The sequence below is a fragment of the Fukomys damarensis genome, unplaced genomic scaffold (genome assembly GCF_012274545.1).
Source record: "Fukomys damarensis isolate Sample0158 unplaced genomic scaffold, DMR_v1.0_HiC HiC_scaffold_10, whole genome shotgun sequence".
Lineage (NCBI taxonomy): Eukaryota > Metazoa > Chordata > Mammalia > Rodentia > Bathyergidae > Fukomys > Fukomys damarensis.
The window spans coordinates 3,238,683-3,260,422 of record NW_022900922.1 but is presented as its reverse complement, the minus strand read 5'-3'; the positions used below and the strand labels follow the sequence as shown (position 1 = coordinate 3,260,422).

General features: G+C 37.1%; 2 long non-coding RNA genes across 2 annotated transcripts; both read right to left on the bottom strand.

The window, feature by feature from the left end:
- Positions 1 to 391: 391 nt before the first annotated feature.
- Positions 392 to 8,512, bottom strand: LOC104860251. Its single transcript, XR_779636.1, has 3 exons — positions 8,465 to 8,512; positions 2,899 to 3,018; positions 392 to 574 (listed from the first exon to the last, which is right to left on the bottom strand). It is a non-coding gene; the product is annotated as an uncharacterized LOC104860251 (long non-coding RNA).
- Positions 8,513 to 8,525: 13 nt separating this feature from the next.
- LOC104860252 lies at positions 8,526 to 15,569 on the bottom strand. The gene is made up of 3 exons (XR_779637.1): positions 15,459 to 15,569; positions 8,923 to 9,109; positions 8,526 to 8,555 (listed from the first exon to the last, which is right to left on the bottom strand). It is a non-coding gene; the product is annotated as an uncharacterized LOC104860252 (long non-coding RNA).
- Positions 15,570 to 21,740: the final 6,171 nt, after the last annotated feature.

Below are 21,740 nucleotides of genomic sequence, written 5' to 3'. Positions count from 1 at the left end.
ATTGTCACTAACTTCTGCACACACTGATTTTGCAGCAAAATAGCTAGAACAGTTTGACTTCAGACTCACCTATGATATGATGTAATATGTAGGCTCCTATTCATCACACGAGTCTTTGCGTGTGCTCTAAAAATTATTTGGCATCAAATTTCACATGTTTTGAGCACAGATAAGGGGAAATAATGTACAGTATTAAAGACTATCTAGGATTTACACATCTATCACATAAAATGTTATTATCTATCACATCCAGACCTTCTACTCTCATCTGAGAGTAAAATTAAGTAAGTAAAATACAGACAAGTATATGTCAAAAAGCAAGCCATGTGGCTTAGCTGGAAAAGAGTTGAAATGGCAAATATTTTGTGAAGCAAAACATGTTTGTGGGAACTGAGCAGGAGGCACTGTAATTTGGGTACCAGTTGAATTTTGAGCAGTTTTTCACTTTCTGGTTTGCCGGAGGCCTTTCTCCTCCTCACTTTCCACGGCCCCAGCCTCTCTGTTTTGCAGTTATCCTTTCTGTGAGTTCCTCTGAAATGCTTAGGTGTTTTTAAGTGGCGTGCATTCTAGCACCCTGAAAATAAAAATTAAAATGATTTGTTTTAAGTTTGGACCCTTAAAGACGACGAAAGGAGCCAAGGATAGGAGAGGTACAGGGAGGGGAGAGAGGAGGCAGGGAGACCACATCGTTGGATGTAAGGGGGCTATAGATGCAGTGGCCTCTCTCCTTGTCATCCAATCCTTGGTTACTCCATTAAGAAAAGTACATCTTAGGTGTCTTCTTAAGGGAGTTGTACTCGCACTCTCTCAAAAACCCCATTTGAACATTAATTTAAAATCTGAGCCTGTACTTTACCCCCAGAAGAGAAAAGTAGTAATTGAAATTTAAAACAACACTTTGTGTTTGGGTCTGTGTTCCAGTGGTTATTTAGGTTGGAATTCAGAAAGAAGAGAGAGTTCCAGCCTCCCTGATCCACACACTCGTACCCATGCATATTCTCCATGTGGGGGAAAAGGAGTATTCACAGCAAAGTCTAGAGGAATAATTGCCACTAGAGATACTGTACAATCATAATAGGAAATTGTATCTACATTTTTTCTGTGCAACTATGGAATTCAGATACTTTTTTCTTAAATCTGTTAAATGAATGTGTGAAATGCCTTTTTGATTTATATACTCATTTACTCCCTAAATTAAAAAAAAAAAAACTGAAGTGCTGGCAATTGAACACACGGCCTTGTGCATCAAAGACAAGTGCTCTCACTGAGCTACATCTCCACCCCTTCTCATTAACTTTTAAACAGTTTCGGACATCTAGTCAGGCTAAGAATTTTACAAAGCCCTTTGAATCCAAGTTGGGCTAGATGAATTCTTTTTCACTTTTAATAGATTTTGAAGCAAAATACAATGGACCTTTGAACATGAGCCCAATTCATTCTCAAGGCCTGGTCGTAATTCAAATTGGTCAACTGAAGGCTCAGGCTCCTCTACACAGCCTTGCAAGTCCCTCTCCTGTACACAGACAGATTTCAGTGTCCTTAGAGAGACCTTGGCCCAGGATTTCTCACATAATCCTCATAGGAAAGGATGCAGTAATGTTCCTTCCAGAACCTTTACAGGTTAAATCTGTATCTGAGACCATCTGGAGCAACAGTGGCCAGCATTCAGGTTGTAACTCAAGACTTCGGTCAGAATTTAAAATTTAAATTCTGGTTGTAACCCAAGTGGTTCACATGTCAGGCCAGTCGTAACCCAAGGCCCCACTGTGTTATTAATAAAGTAGTCAATGGAATCTTTTTTAGAATACAGGACACAAAGTGAGCTCTCTCAGTTACAATGTAGCAAGTAGAACACACATGACCTTCCTGTGGGGGAAACTCATCCGATCTATTCAGCATCTTTCAAGACTAATTCCTTTGTCTGTGAAATGGTGATTATAAATCTCTGGATTTTATGATCTGAATCAAGTGGAAAAAATTCTAATACATACCATAGGTACTTAATAAATTTTCTTTTGTTAATTACCATCTTGCCACTCCTTTGAACATCTAACATATCATGTAGCTGGAAATTGACTTCCTTGTGTGAAACAGTTGACCTAGGATGGCGTTATATCTAAAACTATATAAATGGTTTAGGACAAAGCAACCCTTTTCAGCAAAATTTCAGTAAAATATTTTCAACACAATGAAAAATTCTTCAGGATTTAGAACTGCAAAAGTTGTGATTAATGTCCACACCAAATTGTTTATCAGCCTCACACATCCTTCTCTTTCACAAATCTGTAAGCTCCAAGTGCTGTGAGCGCACTGGGCACTGAACTGAGATAAAGTGTCCCCGAGTGATCTCAGGAGTGCTAACACCTAGGTGCTAACTGAGTGAACCTGTATGGCTTACCTCACGCATACTTCAAAATTGGAGAAGGGCAGACTTTGTAACTTACTTGTAGTATTGTAGAAGTCAGGAAAACTTTTTTTTTTTTAAACTTAATGAAAAGAAGCAAGTAAATTTTTGAGCAAAGTATAAAACAACTTTGCAAATATTATCCTGAAATGCACACTTGTCCTGCTCATCTCTCAAATGAGTGGCTCAAATATCTTAAAATTTTTGCATAAAATATGGATAGTAAAGAACAGGAAAGCTAAATTGTTTTGGTAACTGAATGAGGCAAAAGGTTCAGGTGCAATTAAATGTGGAGAACTTTTCACTTCTGAGTTGAAATGACCCATATTTATAATGAATCGTATTTACTTGAAAACCACTAATCAAGTGTGATTACTATTACCTAAATAGTACACAACAGTGGCATGCCAATTTCCATAATTCTCGTTGATGCAAAGCTCTTCATTATGAATCAAAATATGGCCCATTCAGATAGGTAATTCTTCTTTGCTTACTTTTAAGTTATTTTTCCTCACTCAGGGTTGCTATTCTCTTGAATTTGCTTGACTTTTTCTTATTCGGAGAAATTTTTGGAATCCATTAGGCCATTAAGAATCCGCTTAGGCCAGTTTTTCCTACAAAGTCATAAAGTGTGTGATGAACACAATGCCAGAACATGATTTGACTGGAATAAAATAGTGTCCAGACACTAATGTTTTTACTCAATCCCAATATAAAAACTAGATTTTAAATTACTATAATAGGCCACTGTAGACTTACGTTCAATTTATAATGAATGAAAATCTCTAAATTTCTCTTTCCTTTTTTGCCACACATGCTGCTAAGTTGGATCTTTTCGGTCTTGAACTTAACATTTCCTTGGCTGATTGCATGGATTCTATTATTATAGTTTATTTTTTAAATTTTTTACCCAAATCCAATAAAAATCCAATTTCCACATGTTTTTATTTTAGTATTGTATTGCTAAACAAACCCATTTTATCTCTATTTTCAGAGAAAAAGCTATTCTTCCTAGAGATCATATTTTAGAACTCTTAGAAGAAATATTAAAATATATCTACAGGAAATTAGATAATGTGATCTGTAAAAAAAAATCTGAAAATTTAGAGACTTGGAAAGACTTGGTATTGCCATGTTTGAGTGTTTCTGGGTGTTTGGGGCGCAGTAGAATCCTTCAGTCATACTTTGCCCGAAGCAATCTTAAATTTTCAATTATGCGTAATAAATCCAGGCATATTTAATCCATATATTTCACGATTCATTTACACTTCAATCACTACGCTGTTATTTTGAAGAACCATTTGATGTCTATAAGCCCTTTGAGCCTTTAATATATGGTTGTGAAATCAAATCCCTCCCCATACTCATACACACATATTATTTGCAAATGGATCATTATGCTTTAGCTTCAGTTAAAAAAGAAAAAAAAAAAAAGGCTTGCACTTGGGGTGTGGTTTTAACATTCATGCCACACAGCTTGATGTCACATTCAGCTAAAAGTCATTGCTATTTAAATCCTTTGTTTAATAAGTTCATTCACATTTAATATTTTAAATCAATATTGCAGAGACTTATATAGCCAACTCAGTAGACTAAAAACATTAAAGGTGTAGAAGACATCTTTACAGCAGTTTTAGGAGATGTACGTCTGCTTTGTGTATCTACTTTCCTGTAGACATAAGAAAAGAGTCCACGCTCCTCCTCATCCCCTTCACGATGTTTAGACCACGATATCCAGCTCATGCTGCCCTTCTCCCTCTGGGAGCTCAGGATAGTACAACCAGGTGGAGAACTGATCTGCACCTTTTCTCATCTCAGAAGAGCCCCATTGTGGTGTATCATCTTCCTCCCTTTCCAAAGAAAATATTTTCTCCTTTGTAGGTTTGTAACCCCGGAAATGTTAGCAACCTGCCTATCCGATCACTTGAAAATTGACAGTTACAGAACATGGGAAGGGGAATCCCTACTTAGGATTCTGGACCTTACTTACATTATGAAATCATAGGACTTTCATTTCTTAAATATTGATGGAATTCACCAATAAGTTCAAACATTTATGTCACAATTACTTCAATAATTGCCTAACTTTTCTCCTTGTTTCTACACCGTGAAGCTTGTTTTCACCAGAGTTATCCAAATAACCTTTCCAAAGCAAAATTTTCATCTTGTCATTTTTCAGCGATCTGAGGAAATTAAAATCTTTGATCATCTGTCCTGCCTAACTGGCCTCCATTCTCTGCATCTCCTCTGTACACTGTATGTCAACAAAATGAACTTTAAGTTCTTTAGTTCACTTCCAATCTTTCCAGAGTCAGTTTTCCTACTCAAAAGAGTCAAGGTATCTGTCATGATAATGTGCATCTTGATCACAACTGCACTCCCAACCCTCAACATTGCTCTGTGAGTATGTGGGGAAGGGGTAGGAATGCAAAAAGAGCAAAATGGAGATAGAATAGAAAGGGGAAACAAAGAGAAAGATTATGTTGGTGGGCGTACAACCATTCTCTGAATCCTTAAAAATACTGTCTTCTGAAAACAGTGAAATGTCAACTGTTCATTTTTAATAATAATAATAATATATCAACAGATAACATAAAAATAGAGAAGGGCTGAAAGAGTCAAAATATATTCAACACACTAAATCTGGTTTGAAGTGCATCAAATATATCTTCCCAAACCTCAAAATGACATCAGATATATAGTTAGAAAGCTGGTAACCCTCTTAGGGAGTGTCACATTTATTTTCTACAAGAAGAAATAAAGATGTGTGGAGGTACCATTCCTTTCCTTTCCTGCTTTTCTTTTCTGTCTCCATGTTGAAGAATGTTACTTCATTAACTTTTCCAGAACATTGAAGGGTTGTGATAATTTTAATGCAATTGTATATCAATGTTTTGCTTTATTATGATTAGATATTGAAAATCTTCATTAGTTTCCAACAGATCAAAATATGTAGTCAACCAAACAGAACTAAGGCATGGCTACTCTGAAAGAAGTGATCGAAGAGGATATAAGAAAATGGAAAGATATCCTCTGTTCCTGGGTGGGAAGAATCAACATAGTGAAAATGGCCATACTACCAAAACTGCTGTACAGATTCAATGCAATGCTGATTGAAATTCCAACACTACATTTCACATAATTAGAAAAAAATAACCCCCAAAATTCATTTTGAACCAGAAGAGACTTAGAATAGCAAAAGCCATCCTAGGCAACAGAGACATGGCAGCGGGTATAACAATTCCCAGTTTGAAACTATACTACAAAGCCGCTGTGATAAAAACAGCATAGTACTGGCAAAGAAACAGACCTGAGGATCAGTGGAACATATTGGAAGACACAAAAACAACTCCAGATGTACTCAGATACCTCATCTTTGACAAAGGAGTTGACCATCCTCACTGGAGGAAAGATAGCCTCTTTAACAAATGGTGTTGGAAAAATTGGATTTCAACCTGCCAAAGATTAAAACCAGACCCTCATCTTTCACCAAACTAAAATCAAAGTGGATTAAAGATATAAATATTAAAAAAGAAACACTAAACTTGCTGAAAGATAAGTTAGGCAGAACTCTTGAACACATTTGCATAGGAAAAGACTTTATGAACAAATTCTCAGTAGCACAGGAACTAGCAGAAAGAATCAACAAATGGAATCTCACCTTATCAAAAAGCTTCTGCACTGCAAAAGAAACCATCAACAGAACTAAAAGACAATCTACAATGTGGGAAAAATTTTACCAGCTGCTCCTCAGTCAAAGCACTATTATCTAGAATATATAAAGAACTCAAAACAATCAGTGGCCCCCCAAATATAAAGATTCAAATGGGGCATCTGAAATGAACAGACATTTCTCAGACAAAGAAGTAAAAGCATCAAAGAAATACATGAAAAAATGTTCCATATTACTGATCATTCAAGACATGCAGATGAAAACAACACTGAGATTCTACCTCACCCCACAAAGAATGGCTGCTATCAAGAAATAAACCAATAACAAATGTTGGCAGGGTTGTGGGGAGAAAGGAACCCTTCTCCATTGTTGGTGGGAGTGCAGACTGGTGCAACCAATATGGAAATCAATATGGAGATACCTCAAAGAGCTGGGACTAGAGGTTCCATTTGACCCAGCCATCCCTCTGTTGGGTATCTTTTCAAAAGAATTAAACGAATCATATCACAATGATATATGTGCACCTATGTTTATAGCGGCACAGTGTGTAATAGTTAAAACTGGGAAACAGCCCATGTGCCCATCAATTGGAGACTAGATAAAGATGTGGTTTTTCTATAAAATGAAATACTACTCAGCTATAAAGAATGAGAAATTAGATACATTCATAGGAAAATGGATACATATTAAGGATATACTCCTAAGTGAAATAAATAAGTCACACGTGTAAATACTGAATAGTTTCTCTGGTGTGTAAAACTATAATAGTACATAAGATCCTAATGATATAATGGACAATGTGAAATAGGAAGAAAGGGGCTAAAGGTGCAGGGAAAGTGAGAAGGGTAGGGGAAAGCTAATAAGGGAAAAGAAAAAAATATGAGAAAATGAAAAAATGGAAATGAAGTGTTTATAAATGGGGAGGGGAGCTGGGGGTGAAGGGAGGGCAGGGATAAGGGGAAAAAATGAGAACCAAGACCTGTCATGTAAAGGTACACGATCCCAGCAATGAATGTAACTGTACTGTATACCTAAAATGTACCAATAAACTCAATGAGAGAAAAGAAAAAGAGCTAAGGCATGGTTTGTTGGAGGCTGTTCACCTGTGACATTCCTTTTGGGGAAGTGTTGCCAATTAGCTGACCTCTTTAAAAGTTGCAAAATATAGTACAGATGGTAGCATGTGAGAATTTCAAGTTTCATTAATCAGTCGCTTCATTTTCCTACCCCAGTGAGAAAGACAAGGCGCCCCATATAGTGAAACACAAGAGGAGAACTCGGAGAGGGGAAAGACAGACCACTTTCTGGAAGAAAACAAGACTTCTGCTGTAGGGAAATTTCTTTAAAAGTGACAATAACTTTAGCAAACCTGAACTGGATGTCACTGAGTCCTCATCAATAATGTGACTGGTCCAAGTAACTTGAAAAAAACCCTTTAAGACTTAATTGCCTGATCTGCATAGTAAAGATTTTTTTAATTTTCTCTGTTTGAATAAGCGATTAAACTCAAAACTGACAATGCATATCATTTTTTAAAGTGCTTAGGTGTAAATTGTATACATGTAAAATAAATCATAATTCACAGTTTTGCCTGGATATTCTCCTGAGAAATGAGGATTACAACTCAATATAAAGTGTGCAAACATAGGGATTTCAATGCCCAGGTCCGTGGACCAAATTCCAAATTTGAAGTCCACAAGGCGAAAGATAGTTTAGGGCTTGTCTACAGCCCACATTTTCTCTACACAGTTTCAATCTTTTCTACGTTCTCATGAAGAAATTAACTGGAGTTTTGCAAAGTACACACTCTACGAGATGATGAACTGGGAACCTGCTCTCTCTGGTACACAGATGAAATTTAATTTAATGAGATGTCTCAAGAAACACACTGTTTCTCACTAACCTCTCATCTCCATAACACGGGAAAGCCAAAAATAATTCTAAACGGCAGGAATTAACGGACACATTTGCAATTGTTCCTAAGTTCTACCTACCTTTAGATGTGATCAGAGCATAGCCTGAGTATGAAGAGTCAAATGAAGTAAACAACTGACACAGACTTTATTTTAATTTATTATTTCAAATGTATGTATGAATGTATGTTATATTCATATTACTTTATTTACAGTGTTCTGTATCAGAGTAAAAGATTCATACCCATCCTTTGAAAAGTAACATCAAGTGGAAGTAATTGTCTGCATTTCCGGCCTTGTCACCATACATGTATTTGCTTCTCCCTCCCATTTTGCAGACCTAAGGTAGCTTACGCAAGGACTTTTTAATAACGCATAGAAAAGCATTCCTTATACCTCCATGAGATCAAGGGGAAGAGTGGGGTCCTTGTAATATCATAAGCTACTATGACATGGAAAGAAAAATTCCCCTACCCGCTCTTGTCTTTCTCCTTGCTCTTCTCTTCCATCCTCTCCCTCTCCTTCCTCTTCATTTCCTCTTCTTCTCCTCTTCCTGCTCTTTTTCCTGCAAGTGTACAAGTCACTTTAGTCACATAGAGTTATTCGGAACAACAGACTATGTGTAGAGCCTTGAGTGGGCTGGAGCTGCCTCACGGTTATAAGACATTGTCTTTCTCTGTCTCAGGGTTGGAAATTGAGAATCACGATTGATTCAGAAACTCGGGCTGGTAAATAGAAATTACTGTCTCTGTTTTATTTCTGCCTCCCAGGCGATCCTCACGATAGTATCTCTGGCGGATCTCTTGATGGCGTCTTCACTGGTAGCCCCTTGACTCATGTGGGTATATCTTAGGGATTCCCCTCACAGAAGGAGCATGAAGACGGACTCGTTACTCTGGTGTTCAGGCCTAGATCTTGACTTCAACACTTACCTTCAAGACCTACCATTCAGGAGCCCAAAAATCCCAAAGGCAGGTCAAATCTTGCTATTTGAAACTTCTTACACCGGGGCCATTATCTGACCTTGTAGCTGATGCTACTTTCTCTCCCGTATCTGGTTTCATCCAAAGTTTGGAGAACAGCACTTGGTAGAAAACGGTAGCTAGTCAATGCTTCCCTCTGGTACAAAGGAAGAAAAAGCACTAGGGCAAGGACTTTGCTTCCAGTTACATAGCTATAGTTTACTCATCTAGTAAATTGGTCTATACGAGGTAGGGTGGAAAAGTACAGTGAATAGCAAAACTTAAAAATCATTATAATAAAAGACACATTGCCATCATTCTCTCTCCAAATAAATACTCTTACTTGGAGCAAGCCTGTCCCCTCATTTTGCCACTTCCTGATAAATTTCTGAAAGTCCTCTTTGATGTCTTTAACTGTGCCTTCAAGGCTGACTTGAGGTTCTGAAGGGCTTTGAAACGTTCATCTCACATGATCATTTTGACTTTGGGGAAGAGCATAAGTTGTGCCGGTGCAAGATCCCATGAACAAGGTGTATAAGGGAATGTGAACTTGCCTCTCTATTGGCTGGTGTTGGCAAGAGCATTCATGTTTTTAATTGGAACTAACAAAGATACCCACAAAAGAGGATTTCTAGAATTGTTTCAAAACAATGGAATAAGAGTGTTTGAAGGAGGGGAGTATTTCGAGGGGGTCTCATGGAAATATGTCTTTTACTGAAAGAATGTTTTTTAAAATTTAAACATCCATGTTAAGTTTTGATCACCCCATGTACACTAGAAATAAAATGATTTACAAGAAACGATGGATTAATGTATATATAAAAATAGAGAGAGTAAATTCTAATTTTTCTCAGTTGCTATTGTGTTGTACACCTTAAGTAAAATATATACTTCAGTTACCAGTCATCTAACTTCTCACAAAGGCAATAACGGAATTCATCATTCAAATCATGGGATTTTGAGACTGAATTACAGTATTTTCATGGAGAAAAAAAATTATTATAATGCATGATTCCTCCAAAATCTGTGTTGTAAGTTCAGTACAGCTATTCCTACTGGGACAAAGAGAAGGGTCCTGTGAATCAAGAGAGTTTCGGAGAGGGCTGGGGATGTAACTCAGTGGTGCCGCCACCTACTCTGCAGGTGCAAGGACCTGGGTTCAATCCCCAGTACAGAGAGAGAGAGAGAGAGAGAGAGAGAGAGAGAGAGAGAGAATATGAATTCTGGAGAGGGGTTGATTGGAAGGTTTTTGTCACTGTCATTGCTATATTATTAGAATTACTTCATATAGTAAGATACGATCAGGTCTTGTTATTTGTGATAGTTCTGTTTGATGAACCTATATGAATACTGAGTTAATACCAATCCATTGCTCCTAGAGCATACAGGGTAGGTTTTTGCAAAACTCTGATGTCACTTTCACCAATCAGTCCATATATGACTTTGTACTATGTGTGATTCTGTGTAAGGGAGTCCACTTAACTATAATGTTGATGAATTAACCTTGAGTTCATGCCCAACAACACTATAAGTGATATCGACACACATATTTTCTTCCTAAGGCGCATCACAACCTCCTCGTACTTAGAGAGGACAGACAGTGCTTAGAAGACATTTTTAATAGGGAAATCAACAGCTAAAAAGCACGAAGTGAGAAAAATATGGCATTAACTGGAATACAAAAGGTACACTTATTTTTAATTTGACAGAAAATAAAACAAGGCGGAACATCATAGTGTTGCCTCAGCGGAGAATTTGCACTTACAATAATGTAAATGTTTTGCTGCTGAGTACATGTTCTCAATAAGCGTGAAAGAACTGTGACTGTTAACCTGGGATTACAAGCAAATTTTAGTGAGTAGGCAAATTCACAAATATGGAAGCCACAAATGGACTGCAAGCCTTTGTCCTGCACTCTGATGTGCATTTTTATTTAATACTAGATCCAGCAAGTAGATTCTGTGGGCTAAGCAGTAGATCTAAAGTAAGAAACAAACGGTCTCCTGAAATATGGGGGAAGGTGACTTTTAGAATTGTTTTCCATTAATAATGTACAGTGACACAGGCGCCTTACGTTGTCTGAATCCTCAGAATTTTGGGAGTCGCCACTCTTGGTCATTCTGACAGGTGTTTAGTGATATTTTACAGTAGTTTTAATTTGATTTCCTCAAAATTTAACGAATTGCCAATTTCTTAACTTCAGACGCAGAAATTGGGCCCTGGAATGTGTCCGAGGAAATGAAAACTTGAAATGACAAAGAGCACTTGTACCTAATGCTCGGACATCTGTATTTACTGTAGTCAAAAACTGGAAGCAATTCAAATGCCCTTCAATGGATAATAGTGTAATAAAACGTGACTCTACTTATATAGATTATTACTTAATAAAAAGAGAGAAAAGTACTAATACAGCCAACAGCCTGGGTTGACTCTCTAGAGAAATACACTAAGTTAAAGAAGCCAATTTCAAAAAGTTATTGCTGTGTGATTCCCTTTGTATAATATCCTTGAAATGAGAAAATAATAGAAATGGAGAACAGATGAGCAGTTGCCAAAAGTTTAGCTGAGAATGGAGGCAGGAAGGAAGTGGGTACAGCCGTAAAAGGGTAAAAGAAGGGAGTCAGACAGTGGTGGAAAGAGTCTGCATCGCTTCACGTCTCATAGTGATGTCCTCACGATACTGTACTGCTGCTTCACAACTGATGACCTCCGGTGTGTGCTACCTGAGGTCCCTTGGAACTGTTACGAATAGAAACATGTTTGTTAAGGGTTAAGGCATTTCACTGGAAACACATTATTTAATTGTGTGCATATTCAGGGCAAGTTTTTATGTGTATAATCATCCGCTTTACAGAGAACAATAATAAAATTGATTTTAAAAATCCAAGTCAGTGGTTTAAAACTGAGTAGACCAATGAGTAGTTTGACTATGGGGTTTTCCCCTACTTTTGAAGCAGATATGCTGACATCCTGTATACATATCTTGAAATGATTATTCAAAGTGCAAATTAATGTCTTACCCCACACATTCAAACTCCTCTGGCTGATTCTTTTGCCCTTTCACTCCTGTGCATATCAAAGCCCTTTTGTAATAGGAGGAATGGAACTTTGGCACCTAGTGAAGGTGAATGGGCATTCTGCAAAATACTCCTTTTGAGCCATAAAAAACTAAAAACAGGTGGGTGACATCAAATGTAGGTAGGGGAAAAAGAAATTCTAAGAAATCAGAGAACCAGTTTGGTACCCATTTGGAAAGACAAGAACTATTTTTAGATGTAGAGAGGATGTGGTCATGAACATAAAACGAAGAGCCATGGAAATCCAAAGCTGTATTTTTCAATATCAGAATGTACTGTTATATATTAATTATCAGGTCGCCATACTAAGAGTAGGTTAAAAGAAGTTGTTTTCCTTTTTTAATAGGAAGTGGTCAAATATAAATGGAAGGCACAATATATTAAGTACATAGAGGAAAGAAATCTTGAAGTTGTATTGATAAAAGATATTAAACAGTCAAAATATTAAAACAATTTCTTAAGATAACTGTCTGTTTTAAATGTTAACGTGTTTGAAATGTTGAGAGTGGATTCCTAAATGCTAGCAGACAGTTGTAATAGACCATAATGATTTGTTTTGAGTCTTAAGAGTTTCAAAATATTCTACCAACCCACTTTTCACAGATGAGATTCTGAAGCTACTGATTCAAGTAATTCTTTTCTTGAAAATGCCACAGTGCAAATCCGGAGGTCTGTACCTATAGGTTGCCCGATGTGCTCCTAAATTTTGTTTTTAATATCCATAATCATTTCTCATGCTTTCCCATCCACTAACCAACTTAAGATCACTGCTTCAGCGTGCTACAGTTTCAGTTCATTTTATGCAGGTTTCAGTTGCACAGCTAAAAAGTAAAAGATGTTTTATACATTTCTAGATAAAGTGACCATAAGAAAACAAATAAAGTTAACTTGATAATCTAGCACAACAAGTCAGACCTGGACTTTAACGACAAGTATTCATTTACCTCTTTTCGCCTTTCTTGCTTGCTTATCTATAAAATAGGGATAGTAATTCTTTTCTCCCAAACTGTTTTGTTGTTTTTTTTTTTTTTGGCGGGGGGAGCTTTGAGACAGTCTCACTATGTGGTTGAGACTGAATTGGAACTCACTATGTAGCCCAGGATGGTCTTGAACTCACAGCAATCCTCCTGCCTTAGCCTCCCGAGTGCTGAGATTACAGGCATGCGCCAACACGCCCAGCTATCCCAAACTATTTTGAGAATTGAATGACATTAGATGTAAAGAGTTTGGTGAATGCCACAAATAATATTATTATTAATGAGTCTGAGTATATATGATTATTACTGTTAGCCAGTGACACCACCATGGTTCTGATTACAATCCAAATTGGATCTTAATAAATTATAAGCAAAAGGTTACCAAAAAATGAAGCAACTAACAGTTTACCCAATTAATATTTTCTATGTCTTCAACTGAGACAAGATCTCTCCTTGAAAAAATTGGTTTATAAATCTGAGTGCACCTTTTACTACAGCTTTATCAAAGGTGACTTTTCTCCATATCCTCACTGTACTTGCAAAGCTAGATGGTCAAAATATTCAATAAATTGATATATTCAGGAAATGACCATCATTTTGTGACCCTAATTTATTATCGGGGAGCTGCAAAAAAACTTAATTCTTTTCTTCTTTCTAAATGTATCCTACAATAAAATACTCCCCAGTGAATCTTTTCTCTTAAGAATTTTGAAAAGTTAATATTAAAATGCAAAACCATATAAAAGCTGGCTTCAGTCACTGTCAAATAAAGTTCACTATTACAGTAATCATTTCCATCAAAAAAATGTCTAACCTGTATTCTTCCTTCTCTGTTTGATCTTTGGTATAAATAAGGAATCATTGTTCATTACTATTTATAAAATATATTTTGTTCCTAATTATTTGGCTAAAACTTGGTTTATTAGATAAGCCATTTCACTGCCCTTAACTTGCACACTAGTCCAAATTGCTCAGCTCTCTCTCTCTCTCTCTCTCTCTCTCTCTCTCTCTCTCTCTCTCTCGCTCTCTCTCTCCCTCATTTTGCTTCTTCTGTTCTCAGTATGAAATGTGTAACTGCCAATCTTAAGAACAACCTCCCTGCCATGCTGCCTATATCTGGTATCCAGGATTTAGGACAAACAGAATCACCCACTGCTTACAGCAGTTTTTTCTTTCACACCCCTGCTAAGATACAGAGAATTACCAGAATTGTTACCCTACCATAGCAACAATGATGTGTGACAAGATTTTAGATCAAATATATTATGTCCACCTTTGGAGAAAGCCATTGAATGAAAAAGAAGATATTATTTATAACAGATTCTAACTTTATAGATTACAATTTCCCCAAGAATTGACATGTTATTTTATAGTAAAATCACATAACTTCAAAATACTAAGTGCTGAAGAAAGAGTAAAATAAAGTTTGAATTAAAATTAGGAAATTATAGGGGAAGAGAAATTATATCAATGGCAATTTAACAGAGAAAAATCGAAGAAAAAATCTGTATTAACGAACCCTAACAAATGCTATGATGAAGACAATAAATTCACTTTAGCCATTGAGAGGGGATTTTTGACCATTTCGTTTGGGGGCCAGCACAGAAGTTTCCTAATGATATTTTTGGGTTGGTGAAAGTCATCAGAGGCTCCTCCTTCTAACAAATCTGCCAAGTTAAATATGTTTTTTGCTGTTGTTGGTAATTTTTAAATATATTTATCTAACTAAATGAGTCACTGAGCTCTAGAAAAACAGAAGCATGCAAACATTATACTAAAGAAATTTTATTGTTTCTGCTATTCGTCTTTATTTCTGCTAGCATATTTGCCTCCATCTTGTATTGATTCTGTGCTTACTGGGTGAAGATCTTTTTTTTTTACTTTTCTTTTTTTTTACAATTATTTTTTTGAAAAACATTCTATGTAACTGACTGAAAAATGAGACAGATTTATATAAGCACCATTTCACTGACAGGGTAACTTCTCAAGCCTGGGCAGTCTGATTGACAGAAGACATATAGTAGTGAAGGGCACTGTCCCTCAGTTACAGGTTAATATTAAACTGCACTCCCATCTTGAATGTCAACGGATGGAAACTGCATGTTAAACTCGTATATCACCCAAAGATTTCACACTCGGCATTTCAACAGGTTTTTATAGGTGAATCACCCTGTCGTGTTAGAGCAAATACCATCTTCTCTGCTAAGCTATATATCAGGTTTCCACATGTTTTTCACTACGTTTTTTTTTTCACAGTTTCTCCTTAAAGATGATACTAATTTGTCACAGTGCCTTTTAGGGCTTTTATTTCTTCTGACTCATCTCTTCCAATAAAACAGCCCACTGAGGACACAATGTTATCGGGCCTCTCTATGCCTTTGTTTACTTTCAGCAGTGATAGTCCTCCTTTACTCTTTCCTGTCACTCTTTATAAAGTGCCAAGTGTTCTCACTTGCGTTTTCTGCTGCTGGTGTAAGGTGATGAGTCCAGGTATTGGGTTTACACCATAGCACGAACTCACTTCTTTCCTGTACTCCAGGGAGACACTCAATCCCACAGAGGCATAGAGTGACCGCCCTGGAATAAAACGCCGTTCTCAGGATACTCTGTCTGGGGCGTCATAATGACTCTGCTGGTGACAGCTTGTCTACGGCCCGGAGACATTCATAAAGGGCGCTGTTTCTTGGGGAAACTGTTGTGCTGGCATTGCTTTCCAATGATCTGCCAAAGCGCATACCCTGTTAAGCTGAGTCCCCATGCATTTCAAGGCAGACAAAGAAAGGTACCTTGGAAAATAGTATCCGGGTGTCTTACAGCGCCAGTTTCTGTTTCTATTTTTGAGAGGGACCTTTAATCATTTAAATAGATATTTTCTTCCATCGCCCAGAGAAAACCAACAGTTACCTATTTCAGTAGCTCAGGTTAACTGTGGCCACATCTCTTCTATTCCATCTTCACTGCTCAGAAAACGTGTGTGTGCTTAAAAGGCACGGTGCTGAAATGTAGCTTGGGGAGTCGTAAATGCCATTAGTAATGAAGGTAAATATGTCACGTCCAGCAGACAAATCTGAGGGGTAACGAGGTTCCAGATTGGGAATCAGGGAGGAAATCTCTGGAACACTTTACTTAATGGGGATTTCTTATGCACGCAGCAAAACTAAGTTTCATTCCTTTCAGAAGTAGTGACCCAGTTAAATCTTATCTGAGGTTCAAAGCAGCTTATTCCGTTGGCTTTTGACAATTGGCACATTTTGCTATCCTCTAATAGGTTAATGAGAGTAAGTCAAGGGTTTAATGAGAGCTACAAATACCACAATAAAGTCTTTTTGACTTTGTGGTGATTTGACCTAAAGAAAAAGCACTTAGATTGGTAATTCTCATAAACACCTATGCTGAAGAAGATCTATCAATTGTAGTTGTGAGAGAATGAAACATTAACAATTTTAAGCAGATTTTATAACAGAGTTACAGTGATTTGAATAAACTAACCTGCAAATATATATTTAAATTTCTAAGTAATGCAATTTCCCAGAGTAGTTAAATCCTATCTGTATGTCATTAATCAAATAGAAAAAAAAAGGATAAGAGAGAGAGAGAGAGAGAGAAAATGTAAAAGAAGTGAGACATTCTAGTCTTAGAAGTTCATTTATTTATTTAAGTCACCAAGATGTGGTTAATTTGAAAACAAACCTATGTCTAAGCAACGCTTCTCTAATCAAACCTTAAAATCTGATTTACAAGCTACTGACATGGAAGGGAACAATACTGAGAGCTACCAGTAGGTGACATTTTCCCTCTCCCCAAAGCAAAAGTAGGAAAAACAGAACATAACAAAGGGGACAGGTGTCCTTAAGAATATTTAGGAAAACAATGGGGTTTTTATCTCCGACAATCTGTGGGTGAAAAGACTTCAGTATTGTTTTAAAAATTATATAATAAAAGTATTTGAACTCAGATATGGTAATCCTGCAATCCCAGCCCTCCGGGAGGCTGAAGCAGGAGAATCACAAATTTGACACTGGCCTGGGCAATTTAGCAGATTACTGAAACCTTGTCTGAAACAAAAACAAACTGGAAACAAAAAGGTTAGGAATGTAGCTCAGGATGAGGGCCCTGCGTTCAACCTCCAGTACCAACATAAGCATGCATACATCCGGACATACATACACACATACATAAAAGTTACAAAAGTTGGGAAGCAGAAAGAAAGAAAAATAGGACTGTATATAAAATACCCTGATTTATACAGAGAAACAGTAGCCTTATTCTTCTTTCTTTACTGTCATCTCTTGTTTCTCCCTCTCTCCTTCCCCCCACCCCTCCACCCCTGTCTCTCGCTGCGCCTCCCGCTCCTGTGAGGAACAGTTGGTGAGGAGCTCATCTAGGAAACCATGCCTGCCTCACAGTGCTAGAATAGCAGAACTGGGAAGGCAGCAGGAATGGGAAAACCTACCACACACGTATCTGTGGGGGGTCTCAGAAAGGTTCCTTTCAGTTAGATGACGGTAAGCCTCAGCGGTTTATAGTGTGGCATATGAAAGAGAGAATCATTCCAGGGTATGGTCCCGTGTAATGTTAATGGCTATATTTTCACCTGCCAGAGAGACAAAGGATATATTGGTGGATGGTTAAAGTAGGATAGAGTACATAGTGCATGGTATGAAATAAATGATATAAGAAGACCTACAACATATCTTGTATTTTTCAGCAAATGTTAATATTAATTGACAAACCAGTAAGGAAGAGTAAAGATGAACAAAGAAGGATATCCATTTGTTTAATACTTAAAAGAATAAAAGAAAAACATCAAAGGCATACATTGCCAACAACCACATCAACAGAGTCAGCCTCTTAATCATTTGGAAATAAAAAATGAGATTTCAAATAAGCTATCCAATTGCAAGGATTAACCAAAAATGAAGCCATCCCTAGGATCCTCAAGTGCATTCTAAATAAGTGTACTGGCTTCTTACTTTCCATAGGAAATCTATTTGGGCACTTAAATCCTTACGTGCTCCTTTTTACTGAGGCTTACTTTACTGGAACATTGGACTAGCGGTCAAAGTAAATTGATCAGAAGAAGTCTGTGCCAAACAGCGATTAATTACACACACACAAAAACCTCTAGCACGCGATTGTTCTGGCTGATTTGTATAATAAAACCAATTTTATGTCTTTGCTCCATATTCTTCTAGCCAAAAGTTATCATTATCAACCCATTTGTTTTTGTCACTTATTATGGTTTTCACTGCTGTAATAACTTTCAGATCTGAAGTATTTCTCCTTATATGGGGAGTGTCCTTTATATATGTGCACATATAATAGATTGACATATGTTAACTTACATAGAGTCCACCTATCAATTATTATGACATGACACACTTTTCTCATTAAGAAGCAATGATGTTATAATGTTTAAGCCCAACTTGGTATTTGTATAGTTTTTATTTTTAAAAAATACAGCATGCAAATAGATCTTAATAGTTTTTCAGTTTTATTGCAAATCCAATAAGAAATGGGAGCTGCTTTAAAGTGTATAAGTTGAATGCTTCTCTATGTAGATAAAAACAAATTTTGTCACACACATATAGAAAACAAACAGAAACCGAATGAACTAAAGTCTCAGCAACTAATATCATATATGATGTTCTTTTCTTGACTCAAGTGAATCCTGAGTCACAAAAAGGAAAGCATTAGAAACATATATTTCATGACGTTTGCTAGTTAGATGATATAAAAAGCTGAAAGCACACACATATTTCAGGAGATGCTTGCGAGGTAATTATGAAATACTCACTGAACATTTACCATGCGCTAGATGTAATACAAAGAACTAAGTTAAAATCCTGTCATTTGGTAGAGCGCGCAAAATCATAAAGTGTGACTATATGTTATGATAAACAACAATAAGCACAAAGCTGAGAAAGTAATAACCGAACCTCTGCCCCTTTGAATAGCTCTGTATGAATTAATACAAGCGAGAAAAAAGAATCCACGAACATGAGACGAAAGCAGAAAGCAAGCATCCACAGCAATCCTCTCTGTCAAATTAGTTTTGGGAGGCCTTCGAATGCAGGGGAAACAGTACCACCTCGAGTGTGGGAAACCTTAGTACGTTTTCTGTTAATACCGGAGGGCTTCATTACTATTTGGTACCATCCATTCCTTAGCCTGGAAAACACTACACAGAATGAAACCCTGTTCTTCCCAAAGTTTCTCACTTGGAGAAATGCTGCATATGTAAGAAACGGTCAGATTACTGTTTGTTTTATTTTGAAAAAGGGAAGTCTTCACTGAATAACACACACCCACAGAACTCATAAGGGACAAAATAATCATGGAATTCATACCTAAGCAGGTGCACTTGTTAATGACAGTGTGAAAAGGTGTAAGAAGCAAAAGCAGACCTAAAAAGGAAGAAATCGGAATGAAGTCATGAGATCTAATCTACCCTGGAGCAGCCAAGCAAGGCTTTTGCTGTAGTTCGTCCTGCTGTCGATTTCTATTTCAAAGCCCAGCATCAGCCTCTGCGGTGGTGCAACTTCTGCTCTGATGGACACAATAGCCTTTTCCCTAAGCCATTCTGAAGCCACTAAGCCATCTGCCAGCCACAGCTGTGCTCTCGTTAAAGGTAGAAAGTAATAGTCCACATTCACAGATGTGACTCCTCGGGCATTGCGGCCTGAGAAAAGGGTTCAAGTTCCTGGGCACCTGTGTCATAAGACCATGAGTTTGCTCAGTTATGATCTGGAAAACTATTTGTTCTCTAAGTGATCCCACTTACAGGCTGATGAGAATTACTCAGCACTATACATATCAAGGATTTCCCCGAGACAAGGCATGCTAGTAGTGTTAGTACGTACGTTAGGAATTATGAAGCACAGCTCTAAAGCACAACCCTAAAGTGGCCAATGACCCGCAATCATCCTGTGCATCTTTGAATCCATAACACAATACACCAGGGGGCTTTGCCATAGGATACCTAGGGGAGATTTTTCTTGTCAGATGGCTTTTTTTCTTGATATCCAGAATAGGTAGTTGAAATAAATTTAGCAAAGGGATTAAGAGAATGGACAGGAAACAAGAAATAGGCACACTAAATATGTCGGAGTCATGGAGGTTATTATAGGATCCCAAAAATGAAAATCTGTGGCTGAATAGACCTTAAGACTGTTGTTATGTTACGGTAAGTAACACATCTATCACACAGAAAGTATTTATACTACAGATTTCCCAGGAAAAGTGGAGCAAATACACAAATACTCACTATAAGAATTACAAACATCTAAAGGGGAAGTGGGAAAGGGAGGGGAAAGGATATAAGGGAAAATGAAAACAAAGGAAGCAGAGTCTTTGTAAATAGAGAAGGGTGACGCAGGTGAAGGGAGGGCAGGGGAACAGGGAAAACACAAGAAGCAAGACCTGTCATGGAAAGGTACAGAATCCCAATGATGACTGCCAGTGTACTGTTTGCTTTAAATGTACCAATAAACTTAATGGAAAGAAAAAAGAATCACAAACAGCTATGGTGATCTTTCTTTACCGTTTTGAACATGGAGATTCTACCAATCTATGTGTAAATCTACCTCTCTGATAAGACCAATCGTGAGCACACAATAATAAAACACAACGCCATGTCAGAAACACACTAAGGGTCTCAGAATTGAGACAGTCCTTCACTTTCATGCTGTGTTCAATTTCAAAATGAGCGATACATCTTCAGGTCAGTCATTAGTGAAATTTGCATCAGCACGTTAAAATGCCTGATATATAAACACTTGTTAATGAGATTGGAATTAGTTTATAAAACTCTTGCACCACCTTATTTGGGCACTGTACATATATTCCCTTTATAGCTGTTTAGTCTTTAGAATGATTGGTTTAGCCTTAGAATGATTTCTCTATTTGCTGAGCAAGTTTAATATAAGTTGGAGTCATTTTCGATAACTATCAAGTTATTAATAATCTAGTTAGAAATATTGAACTAGTAAAATTTTCTTATATGTTTTATATGTTTTTGACCTGTTAGTCTGTTTTTCAAAATGTATATGATGATTAACTTTATCAGGGCTTACACGATAAATACATCCATGAATCGGATGCTGGAAAACTAAAGGGGGTGAGGGAAGGTGCAAAAGAGGCTTGAAGTGTGCTGCGTACGTTGACGATACCCTAGAGTGAATGTAATCATTATACTGCAAACACGGCTGAAAACCCTTTTCTAAAAGTAAAATAGCCCTTTTCTTCCTATTTCACATTGCTAATTATCCCATTAGGATCTTTTCACACCAGAGAAACTATTCGGTATTTACACGTGTGTGACTTATTTATTTCATTTAGGAGTAGATCCTCAAAAGGGCTAAAAGTGTACGGAAAGTGGTGAGGGTAGGGGAAGGGGAACAAGGGGAAAAAAAGAGATATGAGAAAATGAAAAAGTGGAATTAAAGTGTTTCTGAATGGGGAGGGGAGGAGGGGGTGAAGGGAGGGCAGGGACAAGGGGAAAAAGAGAACCAAGACCTGTCATGTAAAGGTACAAGATCCCAGTAATGAATGTAACTGTACTATATCCCTAAAATGTACCAATGAACTCAATAAAAAAAGTAAAATAAGAAATCAAGGAAGAAAAGTAGATAATATAAAAAATTATAAAAGTTATTAAGAAAAAGTTCCCAAATGTCTCAGAATGAAAGCCTAGTACATATGATGTAGTATTATTTCTATATACATCTATGAC